This window comes from Scyliorhinus canicula, chromosome 3 (assembly GCF_902713615.1).
Source record: "Scyliorhinus canicula chromosome 3, sScyCan1.1, whole genome shotgun sequence".
NCBI classification, from domain to species: Eukaryota; Metazoa; Chordata; class Chondrichthyes; order Carcharhiniformes; family Scyliorhinidae; genus Scyliorhinus; species Scyliorhinus canicula.
This window is the reverse complement of record NC_052148.1, coordinates 133,188,455-133,207,181: the sequence shown is the minus strand read 5'-3', so window position 1 is coordinate 133,207,181 and position 18,727 is coordinate 133,188,455. Positions and strand designations below refer to the sequence as shown.

The following is an 18,727-nucleotide window of genomic DNA, read 5'->3' as shown; positions in this document are numbered from 1 at the left end:
TGTGCCGAGCCATGATCACCCTACTCAAACCCACGTATCCACCCTATACCCGTAACCCAACAACCCCCCCCTTAACCTTACTTTTTTATTAGGACACTACGGGCAATTTAGCATGGCCAATCCACCTAACCCGCACATCTTTGGACTGTGGGAGGAAACCGGAGCACCCGGAGGACACCCACGCACACAGGGGGAGGATGTGCAGACTCCACACAGACAGTGACCCAGCCGGGAATCGAACCTGGGACCCTGGAGCTGTGAAGCATTTATGCTAACCACTAGCTAGCATGGTTTATGCTAACCACCATGCTACCCTGCTGCCCCTAGTGTACCCAATTCCTTTTTTTTTCCAATTAAGGGGCAATTTAGCATGTTCAATCCACCTACCTTGCACATCTTTGGGTTGTGGGGGCGAAACCCACGCAAACACGGGGAGAATGTGCAAACTCCACACGGACAATGACCCAGAGCCAGGATTGAACCTGAGACCTCAGCGCCGTGAGGCAACAGGGCTAACCCACTGCGCCACCGTGCTGCCCTTCACATGTGATTTTAAACCAAATCTTGATTTGCAGATCAAATTGCAAATACTACACATGATTATCCTGCTGCCAGAGTAGTGGGCACAGAGATCTGCATGATTTGCTGCCTGTGGTCATACTCCAACTGAACATTTGAGGAACATACTCCCTTTCAGTTACAGTGTATGGAAGAGTTGACATGTGATCTGCGTGAAGTCAATAGCATCCTACACTATGAGGAAGTCTACAATCTGATTGCAGCCACATGTTCATTCTGCCTGCTTATCACTGGCAGGAGATGATGTCATGCAGTTCTCTTTCTTTGAGTCGAGAGACTCAGTGAGCTCCCATAAACAACGTTAGTCTCCAGTCTGTGAAATGTTACAAGTATCTCGGGTGGGATTCTCTCTCCTGCCGCACCCATTTTTTGGTGCAGCACACCACCACTGGCAGCAGGATTCTCTGTCCCAGCAGCTGGCCAATGGGGTTTCCCATTCACCTCCACGACATTGGGAAATCCTCGGGTGTGAGTGCGCTGCCGGCGAAACTGAGGATCTTGCCGACTGAGAATCCAGCCCCTCCAGTTCTAGCCTGCAAGGCAGTATGGTTTATCACCATGGTCACCTTCGGTGCCACCAGAAATTCAGTCCTTGTCCTATTCTGTGGTGGTGATTATGGCTGCAGAAGGTAGAAAATTTCAGTCAGGGCATTCCTAGTGAAGCATAGACATCTTACACAGGGCGGGATTCTCCGACCCCATGAATCCCGCCCCTGCCGGCTGCCGAATTCTCCAGCGCTGGGGATTTGGCGGGGTGGGATTTGCTGGCAGCAGTCCGCACCTTTGAGGCGGCCTGACGCCGGAGTGGTTCACGCCATTCCTTCCCGCCGGAGTTGCCGCCCTGCCGATTCCCGCAAAATCCCACCCAGCTGAATGTGAAGAAGGAATATTGCTCTCTGAATATGATGGGTGCACCTAATCTCCTACTGAGACCTCTTTTCCCATGCCCTGTTGCCTGTGATGACTTTGGTGGGCATCTCCTGGGGGTTGGAACCAAGAGGGTCTGAGCCTGCCTTTGGAAAGCATGGGTGTTACAGTGCTACCCTCCTCATTGTGTGGGACTGGAGATGTGTCGCTCATAGGGATGGGTGTATCAGATGGGCTGGACACCCCCAGGGTCTCATCGATGGAAGACCCCAGCCCCCTGCCTATCCTCTTCCTTTTGGGTGCCTGGGACTCTCTGGTCTCCTCCATGGGATAGAGGGGCAGCTGGAGTGAGATCCAGAAGCCCATTCGTCCTCTGGTGCTGACACTCGTGGATCCCCACCAGTGTCTGCACCCTGCTGTTGAAGCCCTGCACCATGGAGCTCATGTCCTCATTCATGGAGGTCATTAGCTGAACCATGGAGTGGACACCCCCAACATGGAGTGTTCTCCTGAACCAGGACCAGGAATGAACTGAGGATGAACCCTCACAGTGTTGGCCTCGTCGCATCAGAGCCATGGGACCATCTCCTCAGTCAGAAGGTGATGGAACTCCTCAAGTTAGCCTTGCAGTCCGAGGAGGAATTATGTCATCCCTTCCTGACGTTCATGACTCAGCATTTGGAGTTCCAGCAGCTCCTGGTTGACCGTACTCAGGGACACATCATCGGCCCTGGGCTCAGGAAGGTCCTGGGCTGCAGCATCCCTACAAATGCCAGTTCCCAGGGACATCCCAGCATCCGCCTGCTGTGGATCATCAGGTGTGAGGTTCTCACCAGTGAGTGGCCCAGAAGCCTGACTATTCCTTATTTCCACCGAGGTGCTGGCGGAAGGTATAGGTGACAGGTGTGGCACCTCTTCAATGCTGGTCTCTTGAGATGTCCCCTTTGGAGTTGCTCAGGTCCGTGGTATCCAGGGGTCGTAAGGATGGTCCGGGTTGGCCTGCTGATTAACCTACAATGGTAGGCAGGTGGCATTAGTGCGGGACAAGGGACACTGATAGGAGAAATGTGAGGCTTGCGCCATGGCTGGTTGTGTTGAGGATTCTCACTTGTGTCTTTGGCCCCCACCTTACCCTCTGCACAGGTGCGGTCCAGTTCCTTACCAGAAAGCTCAAGGGCTTGTTCCTTAAATGAGGTTAGAGATTTGAACTCACCGTATATTCAGCCTTTTAAGGAAAAACATTTTTTAATGATTTTCATGCCATGCGCGTGGAGGCCTGCCTCTGATTCGCTCACCCCGTTACAATATAATATCTGCAATCCGTGAGGCACATCATTTAAGTGTCTCCCCAGCACTTGTTCCAAATCCAATTGGGGGATGGCTGCCAGAAAGACTGCACCGCACCACAGAAGGGGCCCTCAGCAAGCCCCCAGGCACACAAAGGGAAGAGGGTATGAGGGAGCACAGCCTGTGACCTTCCACCCAGGAGACCCCAGGGCTGTCCAGCCCATCTGACGCCCCCTCCCTATTAGCGACACATCTCCAGCCCCACAAAGAGGCGGGTAGCAGTGCCACACCTGTGCTGACCCTCAAGGTCCTGACCCCCAGGTGGTGCCTGCCAAGGCCAGCACAGGCAACAGGGCGTGGAGGGCAGCAGGGCACCTCAACCTCAGCTGTGGAGGTACTTTTAGCCTGGAAAGGCCATTTGTTTTGCAGCTTGGGGGAGATGACGTCATTGCTAGGTGGAGCGATGTGAACGAGACATTTTGAGAAAAGCTTTGGAGGGGAGTTGAAGTCTGATCTAACAATTCTTGCTTTGACCACAAGTAAAGACAGTTTTCTCCACCAGTAGGATAGTTTAAAAAAGAATAATAACATTTTAAAGCAGAGCAGTCTTGGCTGTGGACAAGTCGGAAGCTGAAATAAGCCAGTTGGAACAGCTTTTTGAAGACTTCCAACCAGAGTCTGCAGGGGTTCTAACCAGAGCCCAGATTTGTTCTGCACAGTAAGTATTACTCTATGCCATGCTGATTGTAAACTCAACTGAGAGCTGTATGTTTCTTTTCTTGCTGATTTTGAAAAAAATACTTTTATTCTCCTCCTCTTTCACATTTTCTCCCAAATTTACACACACCAACAATAAACAATAAGCCGTAACCATGTCAACAACAACAATCCCACCCTCCCACCAACCCCCAAACAACTGCCCGCATGTTAACATAAACAATTAACAAAAAGGAATGAGGAATCACCCATTGTCACCATTAACGCGCATAGTCCCCCTTCCCCCACCCCCACCCCGACTAGTGTTCGATGTTATCCAATTCTTGAAAGTGCATAAAAGGGCACTTCTTGAAAGGGCAGTGTGGCAGCACAGTGGTTAGCACAGTTGCTTCACAGCTCCAGGGTCCCAGGTTCAATTCCTGGCTTGGGACACTGTCTGTGCAGAGTCTGCACGTTCTCCCTGTGTGTGCGTGGGTTTCCTCCGGGTGCTCCGGTTTCCTCCCACAGTCCAAAGATGTGCAGGTTAGGTGGATTGGCCATGATAAATTGCCCTCAGAGTCCAAAAAAAAGGTAAGGTTGGGTTACAGGGATAAATGGGAGAGGGTGAAGGCATGGGGCTTCAGTAGAGTTCTCTTTCCAACGACCGGTCAGAATCGATGGTCTGAATGGCCTCCTTCGGCACTGTAAATTCTATGATCTAGAAAATGAATAACGCCCACGAATTGTAGAACCCCTCCATCCTTCCCCTCAGTTCAAACTTAACCTTCTCAAGAGTCAAGAACTCCAACAGGTCCCCCGCCATGCCAGGGCACAGGGTGGAGAGGCTGCTCTCTAACCCATCAGGACCCGCCTTCAGGCGATCAATGAGGCGAAGGCTACAACATCTGCCTCCGCACCCGTTTCCAACCCTGGCTGGTCCGACACCCTCAAAAATGGCCTTCCGGGTCCAGTTTCCCGTGCACCATTTTAGAAATTACCCAAAAAAACCTCCTTCCAGTAATCCTCTAGCTTTGGACAGGACCAAAACATATGAACATGATTAGCGGGGCCCCCCTCCGCAACGTTCACACACATCTTCTACTCCTTCAAAGAATCGACTCATCCTCGCCTTCGTGAGGTGTGCTCTGTATACCACCTTCAGCTGTATCAGCCCCAACCTCACGCACGAGGTGGAGGCGTTCACTCTCCGGAGCACCTCACACCAGAACTCTTCCTCCATACCCTCTTCCAACTCTTCCTCCCACTTTGCCTTGATCCCATCCAGCGGTGCCTTCTCCTTTTCCAAAATAGCCCCGTAAACCGCCGATACTAGCCCCTTCTCCAGTCCCCCTGTCGTCAGCACTTCCTCCAGCAATGTGGAGGCCGGCTCCGCCAGGAAGCTCTGTATCTCCTTTCTGGCAAAATCTCGAACCTGCATGTATCGAAACATTTCCCCCGGCACCAGCCCATACTTCGGTCCCAGCTCCTTTAACCCTGCAAACCGACTCTTTTCTTGTTGTTCTATGGGAAGTTGAGTAATAGTGTTTATGGGATAATTGATGCTCCAGAATCAAAAACTGAAAGGAGGAGAACATCAAAGAGAACGATGAGGAGCCCGGACAATGCACTGACCCACAGCTCTCTCAGGATCAGAGACATCCATCCATGCACATTGCCCTATGTGAGTGCCTTTCCACTGAGCCTCACTCCCTCCCCTTTCACACAGTGGCCCATCACCCACAGTCACCCCTCTCAATTCCACTTGACAGAAGCACCTCAATGGGTCACATGCCCGCCCCCACTTCAAGGGTGAGGACTGTATTTTAACCTCACAGATGAACGAAACACTGCTGCCCTGTCATGTCCTGAATTGGGTGACTGAGCGCCTCTACCCTCCTTTGCATTAAGGCTGCCATATGTGACACCTCTCGGTCATGGAGAGGTGGGTGTAAGCCTTGATGTTCAGTACTCGGGGGTTCAGCTCCCAAAGGATTGACCATTGGGCGCCAATCAGTGGCACATTCAAGGATTGCAGGCCTGACTACATTGGCCCAATTGACACATAAAGGAAGGTCAGAGAGATGAGCAGCCAACTGGCTTCTCCAAGTGGGAGGTGAAACAGTCACCTTCATCTTATGGTGGCACCCCCATTCCGCCAGCTCTCTTTGACTGTGGTCTAAATTAACTTTCCACCTTGAACAGCCAGCATCCTGACCACTCCCTGATGACCTGGCCTCCATAGCCAGTGGCTCTTCCCTTCCAGGCAACTCATGCCCTGTGGGTGCACTTTGCAGCCTGAGTGTGGGGGTTCATTCTGACTGCACTCATTCTCCCCCTGTGTGAGGGTCTTCGACCCTGTAGCTGCTCAGCATTCCTTGTCAGAGTGCCCCACACTGCCCATGCAATCTGGCATTTCACGGGACCCTACCCAGAGACCTCACAGTTGGCTCCTGTGCGGACCCAGTGGTTGCACCAGCTCCCACAAACTTCCATCTACCACTCGAGAAGGGCAATTCCTCAGCGAAAAAATGGACACAAGCCCAGCAAGGGAGACTCAAGAGTGAAACCATGCACACCAACCATCAGACCCCCTTGACGCCTGGAGGATCAAACCGGTGAAGAGCTGCTAAGGCCAGCAAGGGACCCCCCCCCCCCCAACTTCGACACTGAGACACAACCCTCCCACCTCCCCGACCTGAGTTCCACTAATCTGGGTCCTCTTGCATCCTTCCTGATGTACCCTCTCTAATTTGCACCTTGGAGGGTAATGGTGACCTGAGCACTCACCTCCGATATCCCCTTTAGAGGTAAGGTTGCCAGCTTTATAAATCATGGCAGTGTGACGTCACGCCGGCAACTGATGAATATTCAGTGAAGGGGGAAGTTCCAGCAGGAGGGCTCACTATATTATAATGTAATGAGGTTCCCGGCCTTCTATGGCAGGATTCTCGTTATGCCACCGGCGAGGGACCTGGAAAATCAGAAAACGCAATCTCACTGGCGAGAATCGCGTTTCCCGATTCTCGCCCTATTTTCTGCCTAGGTCACCATTCTCACTTACGGCTAACGTGTGCTCAAAATTCCACCCAACATGTCTCTAACCAATCAGATGACATAATCCTCACTGGGACACACAAAGAATATTTATCTTGTTATATAGAAAGCAAAATAAAGTGAAGCAAACAAAGATGGAATTAAGAGAGAGAAAAAAGAGATAAAGAAAATGTTTAAACAAATACTTTAAAAAAATCTCCAACCTAATAATTAAAATCTGAAGTGATGAGACTTCACACTTCTAAAACTAAATTTTCAATGTCAGAGAGGTTCATTGGCAATAGTTAAAGTTGAACGTGCCATTAAAAAATAATTTTTACTTTTTTTCTGCCGGGTTTAGTGGGTAAGCACATCAACTTCACAACATTCTATGTTTTTCAATGTTGATTCTCTAGATGGGATGCATTAAGAGCATAGCTTCTGGAGAAGCAGGGCAACTTGGAGAGAAAGGGGGAATAAAGGACTTAGAATCATCAAATGGAATCACTGCAGTGCAGAGGAGGCCATTCGGCCCATCAAGTCTGCACCAACCCTTTGGAAGGGTACCCTACCTAGGGTCAGGCCCCTAACCTATCCCCTTAACCCAGCAACCGCACCCAACCTAACCTTTTTAACACTAAGGGGCAATTGATCATGGCCTTGTATTTATACAGTGCCTTTTTCAACCACCAGCCCTCTTAATTACTTTACAGTCACTGAAGTACATTTAAAGTGTAGTCACTGTTGTAATGTGGGGAACATGTTGGCCAATCGTCACACAGCAAGCTCCCACAAACAGCAATATGGTAATGATCAAATCATCTCTATTTCTGATGTTGATTAAAGAATAAATATTGTCCTGAAAAGTGGGACAAAATAATGGCACGGGATGTTTTATGTCCACTTGAGAGGGCAGGTGGTGCCTCGGTTTAATATCTGATCCAAAGGACAGTCCAACAGTGTCGCACTCCCTCAGTACAACACTAAAGTATCAGCCTAAAAATTTGTAATCAAGTCCAGAAGTTGCACTTGAACCCACAATTTACTGACTCAGAGCCAAGAGTTGGTCAATTTGATTTCCACATTTAACTGCTGATTTACTCCTTAATTACAAGTGAGGCCACAGTCAGGGGGCTTGGCCCTTCTGAACCTGTTGTACTATCATTGGGCGGTGAATGTGGAGAAGGTGCGGGGTTGGTTCAGGGATACAGAGGTTTTGTGGGTGAGGATGGAGGCAGGCTCTTGCAAGGGGTCAGGGTTCTGGGCGTTGGCAACGTGGTGGGGGGGGGGGGGGGAGTCATCTCGGCGATCTTTAGGAGGATTTTTGAGGAGGAGAAGGTGTCTCTGGAGGGGGTGATGGCTAAGTGGGAGCAGGAGCTGGGGATTGCGCTTAAAGAGGGGTTGTGGTGTGGGGTGCTGCGGAGGGTGAATGCCTCAACCTTGTGTGCAACACTGGAGTTGATCCAGCTAAAGGTAGTACACAGAGCGCACGTGACAAAGTTGAGGATGAGTGAGTTGTTTGAGGCTGTGGAGGATATTTGTGAGCGGTGTTGGAGGGGCCCAGCCAATCATGTACACATTTTCTGGTCCTGTCCGAAGTTGGAAAGGTTTTGGAGGTTGTTCTTCAGCACCATGTTGCCGATCTTGCATGTGTATTTAGAGTCCAGTCCCTTGGGGGCCATATTCAGGGTATCAGACTTGCAGACAGGAGCGCGGGCAGATGTTTTAGCCTTTGCATCGTTGATCGCTCACAGGCGGGTTCTGTTGGGGTGGAGGTCAGCTTCTCCACCCTGTGCCTCGGTGTGGCTGGGTGATTTAATGGAGGTGAAATTCGCTTTAAGAGAGGTAAGTGACAGGTTCCAAAAAGACGGGGTCTGTTTATACTACATTTTGGGGAGCTGGTTACCATCAACTGCTATGGGGATGGGGAGAGGGCGAGGTGGGGAGGTTGGTTGGGCTGTTGGGGGGATGCGGGTTCAGGGGTTGGTGTTGGGTTTATTTTGTTCTGTAATGTGTTTTAAATGTAAAAATGTTAAAATGTGAATAAAAATACTTTCAAAATAAATAACAGTAAGCCCCAGGAGCCTGAATGTTACTTCCTCCAAAGTCCGAGCCAAGTTGTCTGTCTCCCATGCCATTCCTCCTTAATAAGGTTCCTAGCTTAATGTAAATGCCAACAGGTAATATGGTAAGTGATAAAAGCCTTTCAAATAGATCAACCTTTTCTGTCTTCTTTCTGATTTTAAATGTTTAAGTTTTCTAAAATAGGGACAAAATGCACAGTAGCACGATTAACATCTAAACGAGGGAGATAGGTTCATAGTATTCACCCATCAACATCTGACTTTTCCCCTTTGTTTTCATTAGATAGACTTTTTTTAAGCCAAACACAATCTTGAAACCAACTACATTTTTTTTTTAAAAAGCTAGTTACTTATTCAATAACTATATCTTTACTCACTGTCCAGGACACATTGTTCTTTAACAAAATGGTTCATTCTGTAAATAATGAAGTAGCTTTTGACTTTTAAGGAACTTTGAAAACAAAGTATCAACACAAATGAGATGGTACAGAAATCTGAACATTGGATCTATCCTTAATTTATTTCACATCCTTGTGAACAACTTCTGCTTTTAGTTAGCAACGCAGAAAGTAGATTGTGAATAATATATTTATTTGGAAATGATATTGTCAACAAAATCCCCTGAACTATGCTAAAAATAAGTCAAAGTATATTTCTCCATATATTAGTAACTGTGTCGATGTATTGAACGTTTTTAATGTTTCCTCTAAATCTCTATTAACAATTAATTAAGATTTTTCTGATCCTACCCAACAATGGATGATGGAGAAGGGCATCCAGCATTTGGTGATGGTGATACCTAGAACATGATTATCGACCAAAATTGAACGGAAATATTTCTGAGGATGGTGAAATTGGGCAACCTAATGAACTTGTTTGGTAGCACAGTGGTTAGCAATGTTGCTTCACAGTGCCAGGGTCCCAGATTCAATTCCCGGCTTGGGTCACTGTCTGTGCAGAGTCAGCACGTTCTCCCCATGTCTGCGTGGGTTTCCTCCGGGCGCTCCGGTTTCCTCCCACAAATCCCGAAAGACGTGCTGTTCGGTAATTTGGACATTCTGGATTTCCCCTCCGTGTACCCGAACAGGCGCCGGAGTGTGGTGATTAGCGGATTTTCACAGTAACTTCATTGCAGTGTTAATGTAAGCCTACTTATGACAATAAAGATTATTATTCTTATTATTCAGTCAGCATTTGATGTTCAGTTCCCAATGAACTCTGACGTACTTTGGGCACTTTAGAAGACTAAAGATAGTCCCAGTGGCAGAGATAGTCATCAAGAATTAAATTGTTGCAAATCGCTCTCCCGTGCACTTGGTAAAAAAAAATTGTATTAACTCAAGCATTTCATGAACGAGGCGAGAACTTAGTCATATACTTCTGCATCCACATCACCGTTTTCACAATGGGATAGACCCATCTTTCATCTACACAAAGAAACCTCTTAACGCCCCCTCCTCCCACCCCCTTTTACACATCCACTGACGATGGTAAACTATTCTTTAGTTCTGACTGGTGGGCAGACCATAGTATTCTTGGCTTCAAACAACAGTGCTACGCAATGGCTGAACTACATGAGGTTTTCAATTCAATCAATCCTCGGTAATTGCTGAAAGTTTTTTTTGCCTCCCTAATCGACTGTATCAAACCTGTGATGTCGACCTGCTGCTGGAGGTTAACGTACAGGGCAGGTCTGAGATGTTCTGCAAGATGGAAGGTGCATTTCAGGGAGGCGAATCAAACATCCTACAGCACGCCAGGTGGCAGGACTTGTGGCTGGGGCATTTGAAAAATCACCGCTGCATTACTCTTTCTACCACTTGTGACTTGGTGAAGTCACAGTTGCTACACATTTTAAATTCCAGAACCCAAAGAGAAAATGCTGGAAAATCTCAGCAGGTCTGGCAGCATCTCTAGCGAAAGAAAAGAGCTAACGTTTCGAGTTCAGATGACCCTTTGTCAAAGTTTTGAAAAACGGTCATCTGGACTCGAAACTTTAGCTCTTTTCTCTCCCTACAGATGCTGCCAGACCTGCTGAGATTTTCCAACATTTTCTCTTTGGTTTCAGATTCAAGCATCCGCAGTAATCTGCTTTAATTATTTTAAATTCCAGACTGGAATGCAATGAAGTACTGTACCTCTCCACTTTCCCATCTGAATTCTAGCATCATACTGGTTGGGGAAGGGGCTGGATTCTCCGATTCTGGGGTTATGTTCCCACCCCGGGGTGAGAATGGTGGCTGGCGCAAAACGGCCACCGATTCCCCGTTGTGCTGGGGGCGAGCATGCTGGCAGCTGGCTCTAGCTGCCGATATGGCCTGGAGAATTGCCGGATCCGTGGCCGCGCATGCACATGGCGACGGCCTGCATTGGTCACACCGCGCTACATGGCGAAGGTCGCTCACGCACCCGACCCGCAAAATAGTCCCCCCTTGGGCCAGCTCGCGTGCCCCGGACCATCCCCCACAGTGCCCCCAGCCCCGAATAATGTCCCATCCCTGCCCGTGGATCGGCCCTCATCTGACTGTGGCGGCGCTGGACTGAGTCTGCAGCCGTCATGCCGAGTTCCTGACAAGTGAGACCAGACGCGACCGATGCTGTCAGGAACTCGGCAGGTTGGGGGTGGAGCAACGGAGGATGGGCCTCAGGTAATATCTTAAGGCCATCCAAATGTGGCACGGCGTACTCTTTGAGTACTCCACTTTGGAGGGGGCGGAGCATCGTGAAAGCGGCGCCACCCCCGATTTGGTCCCCATGAGGGGTGGGATTCTCTGATCCTGAGACTAAGTATTGACACCGTCGTAAACGCCGTCGCGGACCCGCACATGCGCGCTAGCCTCCTTCTCCAAGCCGGCCCCAACGCAACATGACGTAGAGCTACAGGGGCCGGCGCGGAGTAAAAGAGGCCCCCACCAGGAGAAGCCCTGAACTACATGAGGTTTACGGTAGGCCCTAATCGCGGGCCAGACCACCGTGGAGGCCCCCCCCCCCGGGGTCGGATTCCCCCTCCCTCCACCAGGCCGCCCCCCCCGCAGGATGGACACTGAGGTCCCACAGGGTAAGACCACATGTGAACGCCGCCGGCGGGACTCTGGCTATCTTGGCGGCCACTCGGCCCATCCCACCCGGAGAATCGCCGGGAGGGGGCAGGGTAGAGCAGCCCCCGACCGGCGCCGCCCAGACCGCGCCTATGGCGCCGATTCTCCGGTGACCGGAAAATCGGCGGACCGGCGTCAGGGCGGTGTCGCGTGAATCGCGCCCGGCCTGGTGATTCTCCAACCCGGCCCCAGGGCCAGAGAATCCCACTCGAGGTCTTTATAATCGCATCTATCCATCAGACTGAATTGCACATTGGTGAATTCACCTCATCACCAACACTGAAATCGGAAATTCCTGATGATTGTTTCTTCACGCACCATCTGGGATAAAATGTATAATGCCACAATGCCAGCAGATATACAGTGCAGAGCGAGGGCGTGTAGGTGTATCAGTTGTGTTTAGTTGCCACAACAGCTAACGTGTGTGTGGAAACACCATAAACTGTCCCTTCTAAACTCATACAAATTTTTTGCTCAGATTACTGATGGGCCAGGGTGAAATGTTGTGAATAGATCACGTTCAGGTATTATTTATAGAGACTTTAGTCCGAAAAGAATACGGTCAATATTCTAATAGTCTTGTTCTCATTGAAAGAAGCGGTTTAGGAACGGTGATATTTCTATACCATGGTGACAGCACCATGTCACCAGCACCCTTCAATTTACCAGCACTCGGCGTCTCAATGTCATCCGCGCGCTTCCCTGAACGGCAAGGCAATAGAGCGGAAAAACAAGTGCAATATTATACTTCGGCATTTTAACGTATTTTAATAGCCATGGTTACTTATTGGCAAGATAAAGGTAACGGCAGCTATTTCAAAAAGAAAACCTTTACGTCAAAAAATTATGAACTGGGAATTTTCCTTGTGTTAACCAACTGCCGACCACAAGACGTTTACAAGTGCAACATATCCAACCATTGGTTGGATGAGTTGTTTTGAAAGTAAGCTCTTATTGCAAAAACATATTGCCGCGGCCGGTGTATAATTGCAAACTCGGTAACCCTGCTGGATTCTCGGGCTCTTACTAGAATGAGATCGAACAGCAAGTCGCAAAAAAAAATTGTAAGATTATGTACCTTGCTACCATGCACACGGGTGGCAGCTTCGGCGACCGGTGTATCGTTGGAGAGGAGTCACTCACAGCTCGGGGCACTGATTATACACCTTGTAAAACAAATAAGAAGCAAATAGTAACATTGTGCTGCAATCAAACCAAGGCTGCAAAAAGGAGGAAGTGAATCGAAATCTCAGTGAAGAAGGAAGCGCCAGTTACATTCTGAAAGTGCTGTCCAAAGGCATTGATATTGTTTTATTAAGTTCAGACAACATTAGATGCATTGTAAAAAATGCGAACAATTAATGGGTGGGAAAATACCCCCCCCCCCCAATAAAAACAAAGTCTAGATAAATGTTGAACATGGTTATTTATGTTAAACCACCTTACCATCTGGAAAGGGCATTTCGTGCAACGTAATGAAGGAGTTAGAGAGTTGACATGAGGGAAAAAAATTGAAACCAGAACCCAAATGCTGTGAAGCGTTTTTTTAAAACAAAAGGCGCTGTTGCTATGGGCTCCAGGATAAAACCTTGCACTTCCCCAAAAAGTGGCTTTCTGAACTTCAGTGACCTTCATCCATCAGGCAATGACGTGCAGAGATCGAAACAAGAAACAAAAGGCAAAATGTAAATGATTCAATTTACATATAATGTGGCAGCGCCAGCAGGACAGGCTGGTCAAACTTACAAAACATGACTGACAAGCTGGATGTGGCCGGCCTCTTCCCGCCAGCACCAGCCTGGCCTGGCCTAAGTTCTTATCAGGAAGTAAGTCGCTCGCAAATTCTTCTGTGCGGACATGTCACAAACTGGAAAGATGTGGTTAACCGCCATTGAAGTCCCTGAACTGCAAAGGAGTCGTTTCCTGATCATGTCCTGCATTCCGGGGCGCAGCGAGATTCAAAAGCGAATCCAGCATTATTTGTAAGAGGGGGGGGGGGGGGGAGAGGCCAGCCAACTTCTTGGGCTAGGGGGAAGAACGGTGCCAGGTGAATTGTTCTCGTAGGGAGCCAGCATAGACACGATGGGCCGAATAGCTCCCTCCTGCCCTTTAACCATTCCAATATTCTTCAGTTAAGCAATAATCAAGCGATTTCCTGAAATAAAAGTGCTGTGGTAATAAAATGGCAAACTGTTTCCTTGTGCCCTACTAGAACATAGAACAGTACAGCACAGAACAGGCCCTTCGGCCCTCAATGTTGTGCCGAGCAATGATCACCCTACTCAAACCCACGTATCCACCCTATACCCGTAATCCAACAACCCCCCCCCCCCTTAACCTTACTTTTAAGGACACTACGGGCAATTTAGCATGGCCAATCCACCTAACCCGCACATCTTTGGACTGTGTGAGGAAACCGGAGCGCCCGGAGGAAACCCACGCACACACGGGAAGGACGTGCAGACTCCGCACAGACAGTGACCCAGCCGGGAACTGAACCTGGGACCCTGGAGCTGTGAAGCATTTATGCTAATCACATGCTACCGTGCTGCCCCTATTCACTGTTTGTGAACGTTGAATTTTAATGTTCCTTCCAAATATAACAGGCGGATTTCTCTGTTTCTGAGACCAACACAGAATTCATGGGCCGCGATTCTCAGCTCCCCCGCGGAATCAGGAAGGCCGTCGTGAACTCGGCCGAGTTTCACGACGGCCTTTGAGGCCACTCCTCGCACCCTATTCACCCCCCTCCAAGGGGCTAGGAGCGGCGTTCCGTGAATCTTGGCCACCAGCGCGCCGAGAATGACGCGACGGCGGCGCCTAAGTGACGTTAGCCGCGCATGCCCAGGTTGGCCGGCTCCAACCCGCGCATGCACGGTTGCCGTCTTCCGCTCCGCTGCCCCGCAAGACGTGGCGGCTTGATCTTGCGGGGCGGCGGAGGGGAAAGAGTAAGTCCCTTGGAGACGCCGGCCAGACGATCGGTGGGCACTGATCGCGGGCCAGCCCCCTCCCGAGCACAGCCGTGGTGCTCACTCCCCTCACCGCCCCCCACAAGCCACAAACAAACCTTTGGCGCCATGTTCATGACGGCAGCGACCAGGTGTGGTTGCCGCTGGCGTGAACAGGTCAGGCCGCTCGGCCCATCCGGGCCGGAGAATCGCCGGTCGCTGTGAAAAACTGCGAGCGGCGATTCTCCGAGCGGGGGGTGGGAGAATCACGGGTGGTGCCAGGGCGGCGTGTCGTGAGTCGCCCGGCCCTCCCACGATTCTCCCACCCGGCGTGGGGAGCGGAGAATCGCGCCCTCAGTGTCCCTTGTCCTGTCACCTTTTGAAGGTGCATTGATAGCCGCAGGCGGGGAACAGTGGTTGCTGCAGATGGGGGCCTTGTTGGACTTGCCCATATATAACAATAAATCGTCCTGTGTACAAAGATACCCTGAGCTGGATTCTCCGATTTTCAGGCTATGTCCTGACGCCGGCGTGGGAACGGTGGCATTTTACGACCGAAAATTTGGCGCAAAAACCTCCGTTTGGTGCGGGGCTGACATACCAGCAGCGTAGAGCACCCGGCTCTAGCTGCCGATATGGCTGGAGAATTGCCGGGTTCGTGGCCGTGCATGTGCACAGCGGCGGCCTGCAGTCGCTATGCCGTGCAACATGGCGTTGGCTGTGTGTGGACCTGGCCTGCCAAATAGTGCCTCCCTTTGGCCGGCTCACAACCCCCGGACCACCCCCCAACAGTGCCCCCAGCCCCTGCCAAAATCCCACCTGCCCGTGGATCGGCTCACCCCTGACTGTCGCGGCGCTGGACTCAGTCTGCAGCCGCCACACTGAGTTCCCGACAAATAATAGCATGAGAGACCCATGCCATCGGTAACTCGCCAGGTCGGGGCGGAGCATCGGGGGAGGGCCTCAGGCAACTTCCTGAGGCCGATGTTATGGCGTCCGCCGTGCTCCTAAAGTACACTCCCCGTGTGTGCATGGGTTTCCTCCGGGTGCTCCGGTTTCCTCCCACAGTCCAAACATGTGCAGGTTAGGTGGATTGGCCATGCTAAATTGCCCTTAGTGTCCAAAATTGCCCTTAGTGTTGGGTGGGGTTACTGGGTTATGGGGATAGAGTGGAGGTGTGGGCCTGGGTAGGGTGCTCTTTCCAAGAGCTGGTGCAGACTCGATGGGCCAAATGGCCTCCTTCTGCACTCTAAATTCTATGATTCCCTTGTCACCCTCGGGAGGCACCCCTCCAGTCTAGCCGCCAGTATCTTCGCCAGTATCTTGGCGTCTACATTCAGTAACGATATGGGCCTATACAACCCACACTCCGTCGGGTCCTTGTCTTTCTTTAACAGCAGGGAGATCGAAGCCTGTCCCAATGTCTGTGGTAGCACACCCTTACCTACCACATCCTCAAACATCCCCACCATCAGCAGCGCCAAGTTGTCTTTGAACTTTTTATAACACTCCACTGGGAACCCATTTGGTTCTGCCACTTTCCTCGATTTCATCTTCCCAATTGCCTCCTTCACCTCCTGTTCTCCCACCGACCCTTCAATCTGGCCCTATCTTCCTCCTCCAGCCTCGGATACTCCAACTCGTCCAGGAAGTCCCTTATCCCTCTTTCCTCTCCTGGTGGCTCGACCTGTACAACATTTTATAAAACTCCTCAAACACCTTCTTAATCTGCTCCGGAGCCACCACCAATTTCTCCGTCCTATCCCGCACCTGGACTACCTCCCTCGCCGCAGCCTCCCTCCGAAGTTGGCCTTCTGCCCATATTCATAAACTGCTCCCCTCGCGCGCCTCAGTTGTCGCACTGCCTTCCCCGCCGACAACCGGTTAAAACTAGCCTGGAGCTCCTTTCTCCTGTCCAGAAGGGCGGGATCTGCATCCCCGCATACTTCCTGTCCACCTCCAACATCTCCTCTATCAGCCTTTGATGCTCCTCCCTCTCTTTATTCACCTTGGCCTTGAATGATACCACCTCCCCCCTCACTACCAGTTTCAAGGCTTCCCAGAGCATCGCCTGCGATACTTCCCTGTACAGTTAAATCCTACATACTCCTCAATCACCTTCTTGCAGAAGCTTCAGTCCCCAAAAACCCTGTATCCATTCTCCACCCCGGCCTCTGGGCTACCCCCCTCTCCAGGACCACATTTATCTAGTGCGGCACATGGTCCGAAATCACTATTGTCGAACACTTCAATCCCCTAATTCCAGCCAGCAACACCTTTCCTACCACAAAAAAGTCTACATTGAATATAGTTTGTGAACTGGGGAGAAGAACGAGTACTCCTACTCCCTCGGATGCAACAACCTCCACACATCCACCCCTCCCATTTCCCTCATAAGCCCAGTCAGCGCCTTTGTCTCCCTTGACTGGGGAAGCGAGCGGGACTGTGACTGTCCATCCTCGGCTCTTGCATCAGATTCCAAACCCCTCCCACTATTAGCTTGTTGTGTCCAAGTTCGGGATAGCCCCTAGCACCTTCCTCATAAACCCTGCATTGTCCCAATTAGGGCCATACACGCTCACCAGTGTCACCAACCTCCCCTCCAATGCCCCTGTTAGTGTTACGTACCTACCTCCCTGGTCCAGCACAACCTCCATCCAAAACCTCACCTTCTTACCCACCAACAGCCCTCCCCAAGCCCTACTGTCGAATCCTGAGTGAAATACTTGGCCTACTTAGCCCTTCCTGAGACTCACCTGGTCCTTCACCTTCAGGTGGATCTCTTGCAACATGGCAACTTTGGCCTTTAAGCCTTTTAGGTAAGCAAACACCCTCAATCTCTTCACTGGCCCCCCCAAACCCCTCACATTCCATATTACTATTCTGACCGAGGGTCTCTCATCTCTTCCCAGCCCCTCCTATCCACCATTATCATAACCCCGGGCCCTGGCCACTGTGCTTGACCTGCGTCATCAGTTTGTTGCCATCAAACGCTTCCCCCTCCCAGAATCCCCCCAACCACTTCCTCTCGTAAACAACTCTCCCAGTACGGGACCCTCCCCGCGCTTTTCACACCTCCCAGGCCCATTGAAACTGTTTGAGCAGGCTCCAATGACCGCGGCCCCTCCCCCCACCACACACCCATACACTAGCCAACTCAAACTTGCTAGTGTGGAGGCTACTGCCCAGATCCCCCTCCTCCCATTCCCATTTCCCATGTCCAGTTCCTAAAACAAAGAAATCCTCTTCAAATAACAAACCCAGTTCAAACACACAAACCCCAGAAAACCGGAATCGCAAAAAATCCCAACTCCTACCCTTCCCAAACAGACAACTTCACACCCTTAAATCACCAATAACAACATGAAATAGAACTATATGCAACCTTCCACCCCCCTGACCTCGGACCAAGACCAAACCCCATTTCTGCCCAGTCGTTCTGCCTTCACAAAAGTCTCTGCCGCCTCCACCGTCTCAAAGTAATAGTCTTTGGAGTTGTAGGTCACACTCAACTTCACTGGATATACAATGTTAAACCTCACACCACTGATGTGCAGTGCTGCCTTCACTTGAACGAAGGTCGCCCGCCTCCTCGCCAGCTCCATGGTTAAGTCCTGGTATAGGCGTACACCAGCCACAGCCCACTGCACTTCCCGCTTCTGTTTCGCCCAACTCAGGACCTTCTCCTTCACATGGTACCTGTGAAAACAAATTAATCATCTTCGGTTTAGGCCTCAATGACCGATGAGACCGATCCAGTTCATACCAGGTGGGATCTTCCCCATCCCCCAGCAGCTCTGCTAACATCTTGGCAAAGTATTCAGTCGGCTTTCGGCCCTCCACCCTTTCGGGCAGACCTACAATTCTTAAGTTCTGCCGCCTAGACCTATTTTCCAGGTACTCCACCTTCACTCTCAGACCTTTGTTGCCCTCCACCACACTCTGCAGCTCCTCACCCATCTGTTTTTCAAATTCCACGGCCATCACCTTGGTTCATTGTTTCTGCCGTGAACAGTACGGCCCCACCCAGCGACTCAGCCTCTGCCATCTTTCCAGTTGCCGAGCTGACCCTTTCGCTCGACGGTGAACCTTCACTTGCCCCCTTGTTCCCGGCGGCCCTCTTCTGAGTTTTAGA

General features: G+C 50.6%; 1 protein-coding gene across 5 annotated transcripts in view; it reads right to left on the bottom strand.

Moving 5' to 3' along the window:
* Positions 1-13,408, bottom strand: part of rbm47 (RNA binding motif protein 47) — a 273,757-nt gene extending 260,349 nt beyond the window's left edge. For 4 of the 5 annotated variants that reach the window (XM_038791355.1, XM_038791357.1, XM_038791352.1 and 1 more), the window contains exons 1-2: positions 13,091-13,294; positions 12,723-12,810 (exon numbers count right to left, since the gene is read on the bottom strand). The gene's annotated coding sequence lies outside the window, so the exon portion shown is untranslated. Of the gene's footprint in view, positions 1-12,722; positions 12,811-13,090; positions 13,295-13,390 lie in introns of those variants that run through there. The other variant, XM_038791353.1, reaches the window with a different exon arrangement.
* Between the last annotated feature and the right edge of the window lie 5,319 nt (positions 13,409-18,727).